At 38.1% G+C, this 17,658-nt stretch overlaps 1 protein-coding gene across 1 annotated transcript in view; it reads right to left on the bottom strand.

Annotated features, from left to right (window-relative positions):
* LOC132395012 (DNA-binding protein SATB1-like) overlaps positions 1-3,034 on the bottom strand; it is a 139,143-nt gene extending 136,109 nt beyond the window's left edge. Inside the window, exon 1 of the mRNA XM_059971342.1 lies at positions 2,846-3,034. The gene's annotated coding sequence lies outside the window, so the exon portion shown is untranslated. The remainder of the gene's footprint in view (positions 1-2,845) is intronic.
* Between the last annotated feature and the right edge of the window lie 14,624 nt (positions 3,035-17,658).

Genomic DNA, 17,658 nt, shown 5'->3' with positions numbered 1-17,658 from the left:
CTGGTGTTTGTTTCCCAAAGCTGAGGAGCCAAGAACCAGGGATCACAGAAAAAAGGGGTAGGTCATTTATGACGAATGAGAATTTTCTTCATTCAGATGCTGGTAAATCTTTTGAATTCACTACACTGGAAATGGTAGAGGCTTAGTCATTGTGCTTATTCAAAACAAAAATAAGATAGATATCTGGATATTAACAGAATCAAGGGATATGAAAATAGTGGAGGAAGATAGTGCTGAGGCACATGGCATTATCATAAATTGAAGAACAGATTCAAAGTGTTAGAAAGCCAACTTTTTATATTCTTGCTTGTTTACCAGTAATTATGGAGGCCAGCCCAATCAGCAGAGTGACATCTACAGTATACTGTATGCAAAATTTGCAATAATGAATTTGCTGTTTTGTTCATGTCTAAAGGATGAAATTAACAGAGTTACGTGCTTTATCAGCAAAGCCAAAGTACTGGCTTTTGTACTGAAGTACTGATTATGTTGTCCTTCAAGATCTGGGAAATTTTCACCTAAACCCATGGCCTTTAAGCAACCCTGATTAACACATTACCACATAAGAATGAAAGTTGGCAGTGTCTTTCTTAATCCTGTCTTTTACCCAAACAAGACAAAGTAGGATTCAATACCCCAACATCAAAAGCATCCAAATATGTGCAATGTATCACTTTGAGCAACGTGTCTTCCTGAACAATGACTCACCAAGGACAATGTCAAAACATGGGCAATGCTTCATCACAGTCAATCTCTCCTTATGAACAATATTTTACTATAGTGTTTGTTACATTTATAGACAGTGTTTCATGCTCAATCATTTAACATGGATAATTGCTGACCATGATCACTTTTTGCCAAGAGTAATCATTCACCAGAGATAATCTCCCACAATTGAGAATGCATGACATTGCCTCACTAGGGGCAATGTTTTGCTACACACAAAACCTTACCATGAACAATCTCTCTTGATGTACAAGCTCACCATGAGCAATCTTTTCTCTGGATGATGTCTTACCATGGACATTTCTTGCAACTGACAATGCATTACTTGGACAATATCTCACCATGAACAAACTCCTATCACAGGTAATACTGCTCCATGGGCAGTGAATCACCCTGAACCATCTTTCACCATAGCCAGTCCTTTACCATGGACAGTGCCTTATTATGAGCAATGCTTCTCACCAAAGTCACCATATATCTCCAGGGACAGTTTCTCATCATGGCTATCATTTCAGCTTGGAGCACTCTTACCTTGGCTAGTGTTTCATCATGGATAACACCTCTGCACTGAGAGGCTCTGGTGATGGGCAAAATCACACCATGGAGAGTGCCCCACCAAACACAATGTCTTGTCTTGGACATTCTCTGGACATGGACAGTATATTCTTAACAAAACCTCACTGTTGGTTGGTATGAAAAGTTTCTTTCTGTGGACCATGCACCATGGACAAAATTTTACCATAAACAATTCTCAACTGTAGGTGATTTTGCACCATTGGCAGCGTGACTGGACACAGTAACAAATGCTGTGGCAATCTTTTGCCATGAACAATGAAAATGACACACCAGCAAAGGGAATACAGATTACTAGGCCCATAACCATTCATCTCTGCACCTCTGGAAAAATATTCCTGTTTTCAAGGAGATTCCAATTGCTTGGTTTAAGAACTATGTTTTGTTTTGGGAATGGGAAAACAAAACAAGGCAAGAGCAAAGCTGCAGCGTCTGGGAACAGAGATTGTGACAACCAGGTCTGTGCAAGAGTGCGGTGGGCCTGGAGGGAGAGATTGCAGTAACCTATGGACAGGAATACCTAAGGTAAGGATCAAGCAAATCAAAGCAGATGAACTAACAGCCAATAAACCTTGCAGGCTGGTTCTAACGTCGATTGCATGGGAACAACAGTTGTCTAAAGGGGAACTGAAATTGATTGGGAAAGAGGAGAAAGTGTCGCTGAATTAATCTTGGAGAACAGCTGTTTACTGGACGTTTCTCTTGGAAAACCAATGAAAAAGATTAGCGAGGCCAGTTTTGTTTTATTTCGCATGAATGTAATAATAATGAGCGACAGTGTGGCCGTCTCTATGTTTGGAATTCAACACTGGATGAAATGGGATTAGGTATTATTTATACTTCCAATGGGCTAGGTTAGGTAAAATGCTGGATCGATATTTGGTGGTTTTATTTTAAAAAAACACGCGAACAGTATATGACACTACGTTTGGTAAGATAATTTTGGCGCTCAGATCTTAGCGGAGTGCTGACATAAATGAGCACTCCGCCAGACAATGTTTAAAGGTAGCGTCTACCTGTCGGTAAATATAACCAGAAGTATGGCACATCCGAGTTTGAGAACTCAACAAACACAAGGCAGTTAGTTACCTGTTAGACTTTTCACGGCTTCGTTCCTGAGCGATGCATATTTTTATGCACTTGCAATATCGCACATGGTGATCCTGCAGTACGCACTCACGATATCGCAGCAACTACAGAGTATTTCACACGGACTAATGCTATAGACTCAGAGGCGGAATTATAATTTGTCTCTATTCAAACTCAGTGCCTACATATACAAAGATGATCTAACAAAGGTAAGACAATTAAAGGTTTAGGGTCTGTTTTTAAAGTATGTAATTACGTCCGCGAAAGAACATCCCTCACATCAAATGTTTTCTTCAGGTTAGCCTATTCAAAAGTAAAAGTGCTTACAGCTCGTTTCAACTCGCAATAGCTGAGTACACAATCGTACACACTCATTTTCCCAGCTGTACAATCTATTACATTGAAAACGATTTCTCACAGATTAACGTGGTAATTGTCGCTACAAAATCACCCTCACCACAACTCCACGTATAGACAGCCACAAATCACAAGGCGCTCTCCAACAAAGGTAAATAACAAGCTCAGTCGGGTGGACAGGATTGTCGCCGCATTTAAAGTTCCTGCTTTCTCCCTCTACAAAACAAAACGTGCAGCAACAAACCGGGCCGAATGTTCTGCTTTCGAGTCGATCGGTAGGAAAAAATGTGTCCGAAGTCCTGGTACTTCAAGAACTGATCTGCGAAAACTTCTCCCGGATGAGCGTCTTGTGCGGTAGAGTTCACAGGAGATTTTGAAAAAACGATCATATCAGTGCGGAGTAAAGTATGGGACGTGTCTGGTACAGTTTATTAACAGGAAATCAGCCTGGCAAAATATGCAAACACTTCCAGTTGTCGTTATTTGTTGAATGGAGGTGAACCGCAACAGGAAAAAGGCTGACGTTGCCGATCTTTCGGTACAGCTATCCCGAGGCAGGGCCACCTTTTACAAGGTGGGAGAGAAAGGAGAGGGTTATTCTTAACCCCCGGGGCTGTCACCTCCATTCTCCGACCCCGCACTGTTAAATCCCGCAATGATTCAAGTACTATAAACACATCCGCACCAAGCAGAAACCGAAACTAGCGAAGATTGCCTAATATTTTAGGTGGGGCAGACGAGCATCGCGTTAGGTGCAAGGAAAATTCGCCCCTCAGATGGAACAAATTGCGCCGGGCTGGAAATGCATTTAAACAAATAAAAGACAAAGGGTCGCGTTGTTCACACCGTGGTTTAATTTTGTAGTGATCTGTTGCAAAGCGAGTGCATTTCTCATCTGGGCAACACCGGGTTCCTGTAACCTCATAACACGAGTTCAAGACCCGAACTTGAAATTGTTAGTTAAGGAATGCGTAAACTGCACTCTCAGACCAAGGTGCGATGCAGCAGATTCCACACATGAAAACTGTTAATGAGTTCAACGGTATTTTCTCCGCTCTTTGCTTATTTTTACTTTCTGTTCCCCCCCCCCATGATAATAATCCCTGAGATTAGTATCATTGGGGGAAAAGAATCAAAGAGGGCCAATTGCGTACAGGTAGTAGAGAAGCTCGTTTTAATCTTTACATTCTGCTCAGAAAGTTCTTGAAATCCTGGTTTTGAACACTGACCTCATTGAGGAACCAGTCTGATACGATCAAGTTGTCTTATCAGCGTGTTTGATACATGAACGTCATGTCTCCGTCAATTTCTAAGGCGCTGAATTCCTCTTGAGATCACGCTGGTGAAAGCATTTTATTTGTTTGCATCTCTGCTTCAAAGCACCACAATAAATTCTGATTGCCACCAGGTTTGTTTGAGCATCTGTCTGTCCATTGATCACGCCAACGATTCATAAACCTCGACCCCATTTTTAATAAAGTGTCCCTTCCATTTTTCCTCATTAAATTATCAGTAGAAATTTCTTATTTAGCTCGGCTTAATAGGAATGCTGAATAAAGTTGGCACATGTACAAGAATAAAAGGCGGTATAAAGGCTCGAACGATAGTCTGATAGAACTTGTTAGATTTACCATAAACTGTTGAGGTTATTTGTTAATAGCCAGAATATTAATTCCTGGCATGTTAAAGGAAGCGTATTTATTCTCAGCAGGATATGGACTGTTTCATTTGGGAGCGATGGCTTTGTAGCGAAAAGCACAGAAATTAGACGACATTGTGATTTCTGTGCGGTTTAGAAAAATGTTTGGTATTTTATAAGTATGGACAACTAAATCGTGTACAATCTGTTGTTTAAAAACACTTATCAACCTGCAATTATTCATATTAATTCGGGATTATACTTGTATCAAATGAACACCAACTGGAAGGAACTTTACTTTTTATTTTTTTACATTATTCAACCCGGAACATCGGAATCAGAATCAGAGACAAGTTTATTATCTCTGACTAAATGGCATGAAATTCTTGCCCACCTATCGAAGTACGATACTGCAGGGGTAACAGAGATACGCTATGTGAAAACACTCCATGGACTACTAGATTTACATATTTCTGGAAACAAGATGTGTGGGGATCGATATTTGTGTTTATCATATTTTGTTTTCCTTGGAAGTTTTGCTGTCTTGTTAATTATTGGTGCATAAATGGAGAAATGTATTTTTCACAACATTTTCCTTAAGCTATAATTTGCCTTGTGCGCTGTTGCATTCTATGTCTAGATATGTCCAAATCAAGAAATAGTTACTAATACAGTTAGTAAGGCGCCAATCCACAAACATTTCATTAATAACCTGGCGTATCCCAAGCTTCTTAAATTTTTTTAGAGTTTAAAATCATGTTATCCGATTTATGATTCCACTCAAAGCAGTCATATCTTTTTCAAGTGTATTCTTCAAAGTGAATGAGTAAAACGGTAGTGAAGTGACCACTACCTTTTGAAGGAATGGCTATATCAATTATACACTGATCTGCAGCTATAATTCTGATGTCCCATTCAAACTGTTTTGAAGTGATATATAATTTTGTGTTAGAGACTAATAATACATACCTGTAACAGATGCCTTTGCTAAACATGGATTAATTGGAGATTTGACCAGGTGCTCTTTTTCAGATAAACTGTGGCTAACTCCCAGCGAGTTTGTCCACTTGGTGGCGCACTGCAGAATTACCTGGCTACAAATTCCCAATAGACCAAGTGGAAAAATAACAAATTTATATTATCATGATCGGCCCCATTTTACAACATTTGTGTTATTGGCCACATTATGAAATTATCTCGCATCCCTATTTTAATGTAGATTTGTTGTTCACCAAACAAAACGTACGCCTTCTATATTATAGTCAAAAACATGTAGGTGAGTGAACCACGCAAATAGATTGCAATTAATACAGAGCTTTTTATGAAATAAGTAACATTCTGTAATTTTAGAGTCACGTGAAAAGGTGTGTCCCAGTATTCGAAACCTTGTGTCTGTTCAAAGCAAGTCCCTAAAAGTTTTGGAGTGTTTTTAATAAACACACACAAAATGCTGGTGGAACACAGCAGGCCAGGCAGCTTCTATAAGGAACACTGTCGACATTTCGGGCGGACACCCTTCATCAGGACTGTCTGATGCTGCCTGGCCTGCTGTGTTCCACCAGCATTTTGTGTGTGTTGTTTGAATTTCCAGCATCCGCAGATGTCCTGAGTGTTTTTAATGCTGTTTTTCTTTTTTGATGTAATAAGATATAATAAGATCGCTTCAGTTAATTGTCTTCAGCAATTACCGAGGCTGAGAGTCAATTAAAGAACATATTTTACAATGTTTAATCTTAATCATATGCTCTCAAAGTATTGTATTGATTACGAAGATTTGATATTACTGAATGAATAAAGTGGTGATTTGTGTAATTTATGGAATATTTTAAGTATGTCAGAAATTAATATATTTGCTTTAAAAAGAAAGCAAAAAAGATCCTCATTAGACATTTATGCAAACCTGGTTAAAACATGTTAACAGCAAACACTCTAATGTGCATTAATAGAAACATTTCATGGTCTTAGGCTATCCAAAAATAATTTTCAGTTAAAGACAGATCTGTTGAAATCTAGTCAGAGTGTAAGATTAGAAAACAAGGCAGATAATTTGCAATCCACATCCCAAAGACATATTTTAAATGTCATTTTGTGTTGGTTGAAGGATATATTTACACCATAATACTGGGTAACTCCCCTGTTTTTCTCCATTCAATAAAAGCTAAAAAACAAACATTGATTTCAACTTAGATAGTTCCCTCACAAAAGTAATCAATTTTAAACTCTTGCAAATGATAGATCAGGATTAGTTCACCATGTCTTCTTTTTTCCATGTTACTTTCAACAGTACCATTACAAAATATAATCAGACTGATTCAGTGCATTTTACCTGCAAATTTCTGTTGGTCCACCATTGCATATAATTATTTCTTATTTTGTTTATTTCAGAATTGGTGTTTGTTATAGTCATGCTTTAAAGTAATTTGTAATTCATTACCTTATTTGGTGTAAATCTCGTTTTGAAAGTTGCAGAATAATTATGATGCAAATGAATTCCTATGTGCTCATTTATTTGATTGAATAGTCTAAATTTCTTCAATGAAAAGTGAAATAAAACACAAAGAACAGAAGCTGATTTAGTTGTCGCCTTTCCCCTACATCCACCTCCTTTTCTCTCACATTATATCCTATTAGTCTTCTACAATTATGTTCCAAATTTCCAAGGCATTTACTGACCTGCTATACTTGTTTCTTTAAGAATGTATTTCATGGAGCAGTTTAGAATCCATGTTGAAAGCATGTTTTTTGCATTTCATTCCAATATTTTCTCTGTTACTTGTAGCTAAATTCTCCTGGTACTCAGTAGAAATCTTTTAATAAATTCATCCAGTAGATAACTGAGATGTTTTTATTTTGAGTCTCAGTGTTTTAACCTGAGTGTGGGTCTGAAAACAGAATTGGAACAAACTCAGTTTAATTCACACTTCAAAAGCATGTATACAAGAACCAGGCAGATTATCTAAAGTAGAACACCGAGAGAGATCTCAATATAGTACTAATGGAGGAGCCAGTTTTTCAAATCAGTTATTAAAGTAAAGGTCGATCCACTGTTTTACATGGATATAAAAAATTATTGACACTATCTTGAAGAAGATCAGTAGAGTGAAATCAAGGAGATAATATTTCGATCAACATAATAAAAACAGATATCTGGTCTGTTACATTGAAATTGTATGAGCTTGCTGTATGCAACTTGCAGCTGTGTTTCCTATATTAGAGCACTGACTACACTTCTTGATTGGTTGTAAAGTTCATTGTGACAACTTTTTCTTCTTGCATTCCAATAGAAGGCTCACACCAAAAGTTAGAAATAATTGCTTTGAGAAGCCTAAAGATCATGAATGAGATTACAGAAATCTAATTATTTGTTATTTTACTTTTCTTTATATAACAGTAAGACCAATATAGTCAGCTCTCAGTTACATAACTATCTAATTAACACCTGGCAGTGACCTATTTAGAACTGCCTTTAAGTTTATTGTAACTCATGACCTGAAGAACAGATGGTGGGTGGAGAGAGTACAGGAAATCCAACAGTTTGCTGTTAACCATAACATGCATTGATTCTTCAGTGCTGTCAATACCATCTCTGGCCCAAATAGCCAAGGGGCTACCCCACTGAGAGCCTAGAGTGGAGTACATCAAAGATAGAGGGATGTCAAAACTTGCTGGAGGTGGACTACAAAGGTTTCCTTAGTTAGTGTCTTAGACATGAATACCTTTTACACCACTATGATGACATTAGTACAACCAACCCCAAGGTGCAAGCAGTTGACAAGGTCATACATTGGCTGAAAAAAACCCAACCTTCTGGAGCACACAAAGTCCTCACTGATGTATTAATCATAGCAAAAATATAGTTCCAACGCAAATTCATCACCTTATCTCCATCACTTGTAAAGAAGACAGTATTCCAATTGATCTCAGAGAAGCTATAGCCGTGATCATCTTCAAGAAAAGAGCCATCTTCTATTTTTTGTGTTTAACAAGAAGTCTCCTTGGTTGTCTGTCACACGCGTGTTATTTTAAACTTGACCAGTCTTCTCCCAGAGCTGTAGTGTGGCTGCCATCCACCAAGAAGTAAAATGGATTTGATCTTCACCGTGTGATAAATCCATGAAAGTTATGGCAAAGAATACTGATCATTATGTATGGATTTTGTTTTTAATTACTCATATGTCTTTAACTTCACTATTATTGCCTGTCCTCTGGAATTTGTGATGACCCTATGTTTGCTACACAAACCTAATCCAAGTGTGTTCTGAGTTGATGTGTGATGACACAGCCTTGCTTAAGGAGCAATTGCAGGATTCTAGGTCAATGTTGCCAGTGCTGATGACAGACCTTATGTTATATGTATATACAGAAGACAAAGGTTTTCTACCAACACCATCACCAATACTGCCCCATGACAATGAAGATCCATTCTGAAAAACATTGATCAGTTTCCATTATCTCAGAAGCCAGCTCTCAGCAGAGGAAGACACAAATAGTGAAATTCACCTTTGCCTCTAGTACATCAGCACAGTCTTCAGACACCTGGGTAACTGAGTGTTCAATTCTCAGCAAAGAACTCATGGGCAACTGAACAGCAGTGGTGCCCACACTCATATATAAATCACAGACATGACCAACCAAAAGAATACACCTTAATACACTCAGTGAAAACCAGCCACATTGTGTCTGTGAAATCCACCAACTTCATTGGCAGATTATTTCAGCATCCCAAATGAGGCAAAATGGATATTAATATCCTCGGATAGGACCCAACAAAAGTGGATTGGGATCAGAAAGAAAAGGAAGCATATCACAAATATAGGCAATTGGAATCGAGTGAGCCTTTTGAGGAGCATGAAGGGTGTAGGAGATCAAAGAGGAGCTACTAAATATCCTTGGAAAGTAACATTAAAGGGAATCCCAAAACATTCTATGTCAAGAACAAAAGGGAATCTGGATCCTTAGGGAGCAAAAGGGGTAGTCTATGCGTGGAGCTAAGGGACATGAATGAACTGCTGTGTATTCAGCAAAAAGACGGACAGACGATAATGGGTACAGAGACATAAACTGTAATTGTCTGGAGCACAGCAGTGTTAGGCAGTGGAGATGTCAGATGTCATGGACCACATGTTGGTTGATATATCTCCAAGGCTGGATGAAATCTATATCCGGGTCCTATGGGAAGCAAGGGGACCTAATGGATTTTTTTTTCTCTCTTAGTTAGTGACAAGTGATGTTCCAGAAGAAAGGAGGATAGCTAATGTTGTTTCTTTTTTTTTACTAGGGGCAGCAAGGATAAGGTTGGTAATTACACACAGTGGTAGGGAAATTATTGATTAAAACATTGTGGGATAGAGTTTACATACATTTGGCAAAGTAATGGCCAGGTAGGGATAGCTAACATGGCCCTGTGTTAATTGGAATTCTTATTGGAATCAGAAACCTGCCTTATTTGATTAAGTTATTTTGAGTCCTTTTGCTGTAATACAGACAGGGTGTTGGAATTATATGAATGGAATTTAGTGAGATGTTTGACAAGGTTCTGCATTTATGGCTGGTCCAGAAAGTTAAAGCATATAGGATACAAGGAAAGTTTGCTACTTGGATCCAAAATTGGGTTGATGATAGGAGCCAGAGAATGATGCTGGAGAGGTGATTTTCTGACTGGAAGACTGCAATCAGTAGTGAGTGCATCACGAGGATCAGTGCTGGGGCCCATGTTGTTTCTGATGGACATTAATGACTTGCATTGAACATAGGAAGAAAGATTAATAAATTTGTGGATGATGCAAAAGTTGCTGTTGTTAATTGTTAATGAAAGGTTGGCTAAGGCTACAGCAGGACAAAGATCAAATGGAAAATTTGTTGAGGTGTTGGCAGGTGAAATTTAATTCCAGGAAGTGTAAAGTGTTGTGTGCCAAATAGAGATGGAATATATGTAGTAAATGGTAGGGTGCTGAGGGATGTGGATGAACAGGAGGTCCACAGTTCCCTTAAAGTGGCAACACAGTTTAATAGGTTGGGAAATGATGTGTTTGCTTTCTTAGGTTGGGGAAAAGAACATAAAAGTTGGGAAGTTCTGTTACAACTATATAAAACATTGCTTAAACCACTCCTGGATTATTACATCCAGTTCAGATTGCCACACTATGGGAGGATGTGGTTGTGCTGAAGAGAGAGCAAAGCAGATGTACCAGGGTGTTGCTGGTACTGGAGGACTGTGATTCTGGGGAGTGGGTTGACTGGGCTTGATTTCCCTGGAGCTAAGGGATTACCTGACAGAGGTAATTAGATGCAAAGATAGGGCTGTTAATCAGAATATTTTTCCTTGGTAGGGCTATGAAGGAAAGGGTATACGTTTAAGGGGAGAGGAGTGAGTTTTATAGGGAATTTGAGAGGAAAGTTTTTTAAATTGTCATTGATATCTGGAACTTGCTGCCAGAGGAGATGATGAGAATCAGATGGATTCACTACACTTAAAAAATATTTAAATATGTGGTTAATGTAGTTTAATGTACTTTAATGTAGTTGGGCAAAAAAGTTTGACATGAGCATTGAAGGCTGAGGGGCCTATTTCTGTGTTGAGCGAGTCTATGACACTTTATAGGCCACATTTTAAATTAACCATCTGGGATATGGCCACATCATTCCCTTTAGCTTATGACAGCAGATAAAATTTACATAGCTCTGTTCTATCACACTACAGCTCAGTAAAATTGGCTAAACATGTAACACTGAACTGTGGATGCTGAGACCCAGGCTCAGTCTTAAATTTGCACCATTCTGCTCGTATTGAGGCTTCTTCACTGAGTTCTGTCTGCACAAGCACATTTTAATGACATTGAACATAAAATTTGCAACTAATAGCGAAATTAGGCAACAGTTTTAATTTTTTTAAATTTTGTTTTTGAAGTATTTATTAATCTACAGCACCTTAAAATGACATCTTGGTATAGTTTGATGAACACAGGTAAAAATGAGTTTAATAAAAAAACTTCAAATCACAGCAACATGATATTAAATGATCAAAAATAACTTCTAACTAAAGCCATTATTAACAATTAAATTTGTGTATAGTGGTAACTTCCTACGTGCTTTATTTAAATTCAAACATTTCCATATATGTATATACACACACACACAGTATACAAGGTTTCTTCATCTTGAACTTTCCAGTAAATATTTTGTGTTTCCTTAATTGCTTGAAATGGAGCACATGGAGAAATTAATACAGTGTATTTTGTTTAATTAGGCCATTGGTTGGTCAGGGCAGCTGTTTATTTGGGGCAATTCTTAAAGAACAGAAACTAAATTGAGAAAATAGCTAAAACTCCCTTTGTTTATTTAGGACATTATGCTGCTTAATTGAGCCAGGAGACTTGTTACTGAACTGTTTTTAACTAGTGTCAGTCGTAAGCATTACAGTATGCTTAGCGATAGCGTCAGTTGTGTGTGTTTTTGTATTCGAAAAGCAATGATTTTTTGTCATAGATAGTTGGTAAGAAATAAACAGTAAGTCAATTTGAACTGTGATTTCAAGCATTTGGGCTTGGACAAGCCAGAAGCAGTGAAAATTAAATTATTTCACTACTGCAACAAGTTAGGAATTCTGAAGAATTTGAAAGTATCAACAATAATCAATCATCTTGAATGTTACAATAAAAGTGAAGATTTGGAGGATGCAATCATTGACGGCATTGTGTGTAGGTAGTCCATTATCTGCACTAGGTTTTGCATTGATTTTGTTCATTTACGTCAATCAACAGAAAACAGCAGATGAATTCCTCCATCGATAACTAATAGGAGCTAATACAGTTTTACAGTATAATACTGTAAAGTTATTAGTAGTGTTCTAATTTGTTCCATTTAACTTCATAAAATGTTACTCAGTTAAATGGTAGTTTGTCTTTTTAAACTTTTTAATTATTTCCAGGAAAGTTTGACTAATTGGGGCACCCATTTAATTGGACCAAGAAGTGCTAGTCCTGATGTGTCCCAATTAACCTCTTTGTTCTGAGCAGGATTGTGTGGGGGACAAGAATCAAACTGCGGAAGGAAATCGACAGGTCAAGCATGAGTTCTCACCTGCAGTTTGCTTTTGCTCCAGGTTCAAGAATCTGCAATTACCAATGTGTCTGCTGAAGACGGGCACTTATTTACAAACCTAGCACAAGAGGTAGTCGCAACTTGTGTTTCACTGAATCATATTTGCACTTATAGTTCTATTCAGAAACTTGATGGTAGAGGGAAAGGATCTGTTCCTAAAACATTGAGTGTGTGTCTTCTGGCTCCTGTACCTCCACTCCAATGGTTGAATGAGAAGGGGGCATGCCCTTGGTGGTGAGGGACCTTAATGATGAATGCCACCTTTTCTGAGGCATTGTCTTTTGAAGATGCCCTCACTGCTGGAAGTCCAGTGCTCATAACAGATTTGGCTGAGTTTACAACACACTGCAGCTTCTTCCAATCCTGTGCACTGGTCTCTCCACACCAGATGGTAATGCAACTAGTTAGAATCCACTCTACAGTACATCTGTAGAAATTTGCCAGAGTTTTTGGTAACATATTAAATTTAACTCCTTAAACTTAATGAAATGTGCCTGCAGGTATGCCTCCAATCACCTCCATGGTCTCAATGACACTGAGTGCAAAGTTGTTATTGCGACACCTGTCAATAAAGTGATCTGTCTCACTCCTGTATGCCTTCTCATCACCATCTGAGATTCTGTTGTGTCATTGGCAAATTCATAAATGGCATTTCTGCTGTATTTAGCCACACAGTCATGGATGTAGGGTGAGTAGAGCAGTGAGCTAAATACATACCTGTGTGATGAGCCAGTGATGAGTAGATACTCAGTGTTTTAGGAACAACTTTTCCCATCTGCCATTAGATGTCTGAATGGTTCATGAATCCATTTACATCACTTATTGTAATTTATAGAAATCTTGATGTATTACCACAAGACAACACATTTCACAAAATACGTCAATGATAATAAACTTGATTCTGATTCTGATTCTACAATACCACTGCTTAAAAGAACACTCTAAGCATCATATAAATGAGGATTGACCAAAGTTATGGCCATGGAAGTAGATTATTGGGGACATCTATAAAACAGGCAAAAGTAGATGGAGTTAGAGTGGGAAGTTTTGGACTTGTCCGAATCTTGAAAAATATTGGAAGGAAGTTTTTCAAACTTTTTCCTTACTTTTTAAAGTCAATTTTAAGCCTAACCCTCTGACGACCCTATTCGGTATTGTTGTAGGACAAGATATTAAGCTGAAGGTATCTGATTTATATATTTTGGCCTTTAACTCTCTTAAATGCTTTTGTTTAAATGGAACGATGTTCTTCCTCCTACTCATGCTCAATGGTTATGCGACGTTATGTCATGTTTAGACTTAGAGAAGATTCGTTGTTCAATTTCTGAATCTCGTCAAGGCTTTCAAACATTATGGGGACCTTTTCCGAATTATTTTCAAAACCTTCAACCCGTTGTTTAAATTCAGATGTTGGCTATTATTAATTTTCATTATATGAGAAGGTATTTTACCTTTTTTTCTCCTTAATAAACAGCTTCGGTCTTGGTAGGGGTTAGATTCTTCTTTTTGTAATAAAATAGTATAGTTCAATGTAACTATTGATTAGCTTACATGAATACGGGATAAAGAGATTGTTATTTTGATTAGATATAATGTAATTGGTATTTTTTAAAATCTTTTTTGACCTTTTATATATACTTTCTTGTACTCTGTATTCTTCTATTTAGAAACTAATAAAATATTGAAAAGAGAGTGGGAGTCCAAACCTTGAGGTAGTTTTGGCTGAAGCATAGTCACCAGTGTCCCATTTGCACATGATATTCAGCTGCAACTGATGTTAACTGGTTTTAGCAGCTTTCTGCTTGCCTTCTATGATTTCCTTAAATTAATTAATCCAAAGCAATTATTGTAATTGTTATTATGGTATATCCTTTATTCATTGCATCTATTAAGGAAATGCTCACTGATAGCATATTGCCCTTAAATGCTAGACTGAGAGAACTCCTCGTACAGGATAAATATACCAATTCCAATTTTACATTTGGTTGAAATTTGTAAAGAAAAACGACTCACATTAATTAATACACAAATTATCCTGCATCCTACATAAGAGCTCTATCATTAGCTTTAAGAAAATATCATGTCACACTTTACCTACCCGTGAGTTTTATGAAGTTGCTCCAATTGCTCATTAATTGTCAATTTAACTTGCCATGGAGAGATAAGTCTGGTAATTAAAAGTTTTTTTTAATGGCAAGATAGTTGATAATGACTTGGAGCAATCCTTCCAGTGTTTCTTTTCCTTACTGCATCTCTTTTTAACCTCTGCAGATCAGTTCCTTCCTCTCTTTAGAATTCCCTCACCTTAATTCACTCTGTTTCTGAGTTCTTCCATTGAATCCATAAACATTATTGATGAATATAAAAGACGACTCTGTTTATGACTATAATATAGATGCTCTCTTTTCCTTGTGCATTGCTTATTTGGAGCTGGCGGAGAAAGTCTAACTCATTACCATAGTATACAATGTCTTGCTCCACCATATCACAGGCCATTTGCACAATTGTCCAGCCTTTGCACCACAGTGAGATCAAATAAAGTACTGGACAAATAAACTAGAATGCTTCAATCAATGCATGGCCAGTTTTGTATGAAAATAATCCCCCATTTTCTTTAACGCTTTTCTGACAATACTTTAAAGATTTACTTAATATGACTAATAACTTATTGTTTTAACCTCACCTGGTATATTAGTAGAAATTGGGGTGAATCTTACTGGAAATACAGCAGCTACAAAGCAACCAGAAAATTCAGGAGACTGAGGTACATCACAAGTTGCTAATCCCTGGTGCTTGTTGCTCTGCTGTTCGCTTTGCACAGATAACACCTTGCTTTTAAAAGCTGCCCCTCCACTCTCAATATCATTAAGAATCTACTGTATTTGCAGATTAATTTCCATGAAATCACTACAGAAAATTATTTCCAATCATTTGCACTCCCTCCTTTGTTTTTCTGGTTCCATTAGTTAAGAATATACATAGAAAAACAAAAAGATAAACAGTTTTGCGCTTGTGTAGAATGCTTCATCCCCTCACTGAGGATTTTGCAAAACAATTTACTGTATTGCAGCACTAAAGAAATGTTGTAACATAGCACATCAGCAAGGAATGAGGAGAAAACTCCCAGACCTCACTAGAGTGAGAATGACCAGGGTATCTCTTATTCTTAAACATTGGTGTTAACGACCTGGCTCTTCTTAAAAACAATGACGTGGGATCTCTTTCGTCAAACTGAGAAATCTGATAAAGCCCAAACACGAGGAAATCTTCAGATGCTGGAAATTCAAACAACAACACACACAAAATGCTGGTGAAACACAGCAGGCCAGGCAGCATCTATAAGGAGAAGCACTGACGACGTTTCGGGCCGAGACCCTTTGTCAGGACTAACTGAAAGGAGAGATAGTAAGAGATTTGAAAGTAGGAGGGGGAGGGGAAATGCGAAATGATAGGAGAAGACCAGAGGGGGTGGGATGAAGCTAAGAGCTGGAAAGGTGATTGGCGAAAGTGATACTGAACTGGAGAAAGGAAAGGATCAGGCCTTGGGAGAAAGAAAGGGGGGGGGGAGCACCAAAGGAAGATGGAGAACAGGCAGGGTGATGGGCAGAGAGAGAGAGAAAAAAAACAAACAATTAAATATGTCAGGGATGGGGTAAGAAGGGGAGGAGGGGCATTAATGGATGTTAGAGAAGTCAATGTTCATGCCATCAGGTTGGAGGCTGCCCAGCCGGTATATAAGGTGTTGTTCCTCCAACCTAAGTGTGGATTCATCTTGACAGCAGAGGAGGCCATGGATAGACATATTGGAATGGGTCTGATCAGAATCTGATAAAGCCTTTGTCTAACCTCTCACCTGAAAGACAACACTGTTATCAATGAGGCATTTCCTTGGTTCTACAGTGGAGTTCCAGACTAGGCACACAACCTTCTGACTTGAGGCCACCAAGCAGTAACAGCTGATATCTTCATCCCTCCAATCAGTCAGCTCTTGTAAATTTGTAAACTTACATTGATAAATTTGACCTTCTACCTTTAAAAATTTGACCTTCTTGGGACGTTCCAGCACAAATACACATTGCCTTTGAACCATGGCAGAAAAATTTTACAGTGAATATTGTGAGGTACTTCTCTCCAGCAAGAACATATAATGCTGCATTTATGTTAGAGTACTAAAGAGGAAATGGCCTCTTATGCCAGAAAATGATTCATGTGACACTTCTTCTTTGTCTTGGTTGCATCAACTATCATTTTGTAAAAGTAAAAAATAAATAAAGTTATGTTTCATGTCATGGCATGTGATGAAATTAGAAATAAATGGGAGTGTGGTGATGTTTCCCCATGTTACACTATTGGTGCACCTGCTGGCCAAAACAAGCGAGGCACGTGAAAGTGATACTTCCTCACTGACGTTTGCTGAGTTATAATTACCCTTAGTAGTTTCAGCACTACCTGATCAGAGCTCTGAGTGCCTCTGCACACTTACAATTGTATGCCATGCAATGCGGCAATTGAAGTTTCAAGTGGCATATTGTATACGATTTCACCCAGGTGCACACACTGAAACCCAAATATACAGATCTAACTAAACAAAATATGCATCAAGTTCTTCAGCAAACACCTCTCAAATCCTATTAGTGTGGTGAATTTCTTCTGCACTGTCATGCTGATCTAACAGCACAGTTTACTTGATTGGTACCACATTCACTACCCTAAATATTCATAACCTCACTCTATTTTGGAATGTACTGCAATTACTCATATTCACTACTTGGGTATCTTCTTGACCTTAACCCAAACAAAGCAGATCATTTGATCAACATCTTCTCCAGCATTTATATCTTCATTCCGAATAGAAACATTCCGAATGTTAAAGGACTTGAACTGATTAGAAATGGCAAAGTTACTTCCCATGGTAGGGGATTCTAGGACAAGAGGACACAACTTCAGGATTGAAGGACGTCCATTTAGAACTGAGATGCGGAGATATTACTTTAGTCAGAAGGTGGTAAATCTGTGGAATTTGTTGCCGTGAGCAGCTGTGGAGGCCAAGTCATTGGGTATATTTAAGGCAGAGATAAGTAGGTCCTTGATTAGCCAGGGCATCAAAGGGAATGGGGTGAAGGCAGGGAAGTGCAGATGACAGGAAGAATTGATTGCCCATGATTGAATGGCGG

Source organism: Hypanus sabinus, chromosome 6 (genome assembly GCF_030144855.1).
Source record: "Hypanus sabinus isolate sHypSab1 chromosome 6, sHypSab1.hap1, whole genome shotgun sequence".
In the NCBI taxonomy this organism is placed as follows: Eukaryota; Metazoa; Chordata; class Chondrichthyes; order Myliobatiformes; family Dasyatidae; genus Hypanus; species Hypanus sabinus.
Note: the sequence above shows the minus strand (reverse complement) of the source record. Positions and strands in the feature narration are given on the sequence as shown.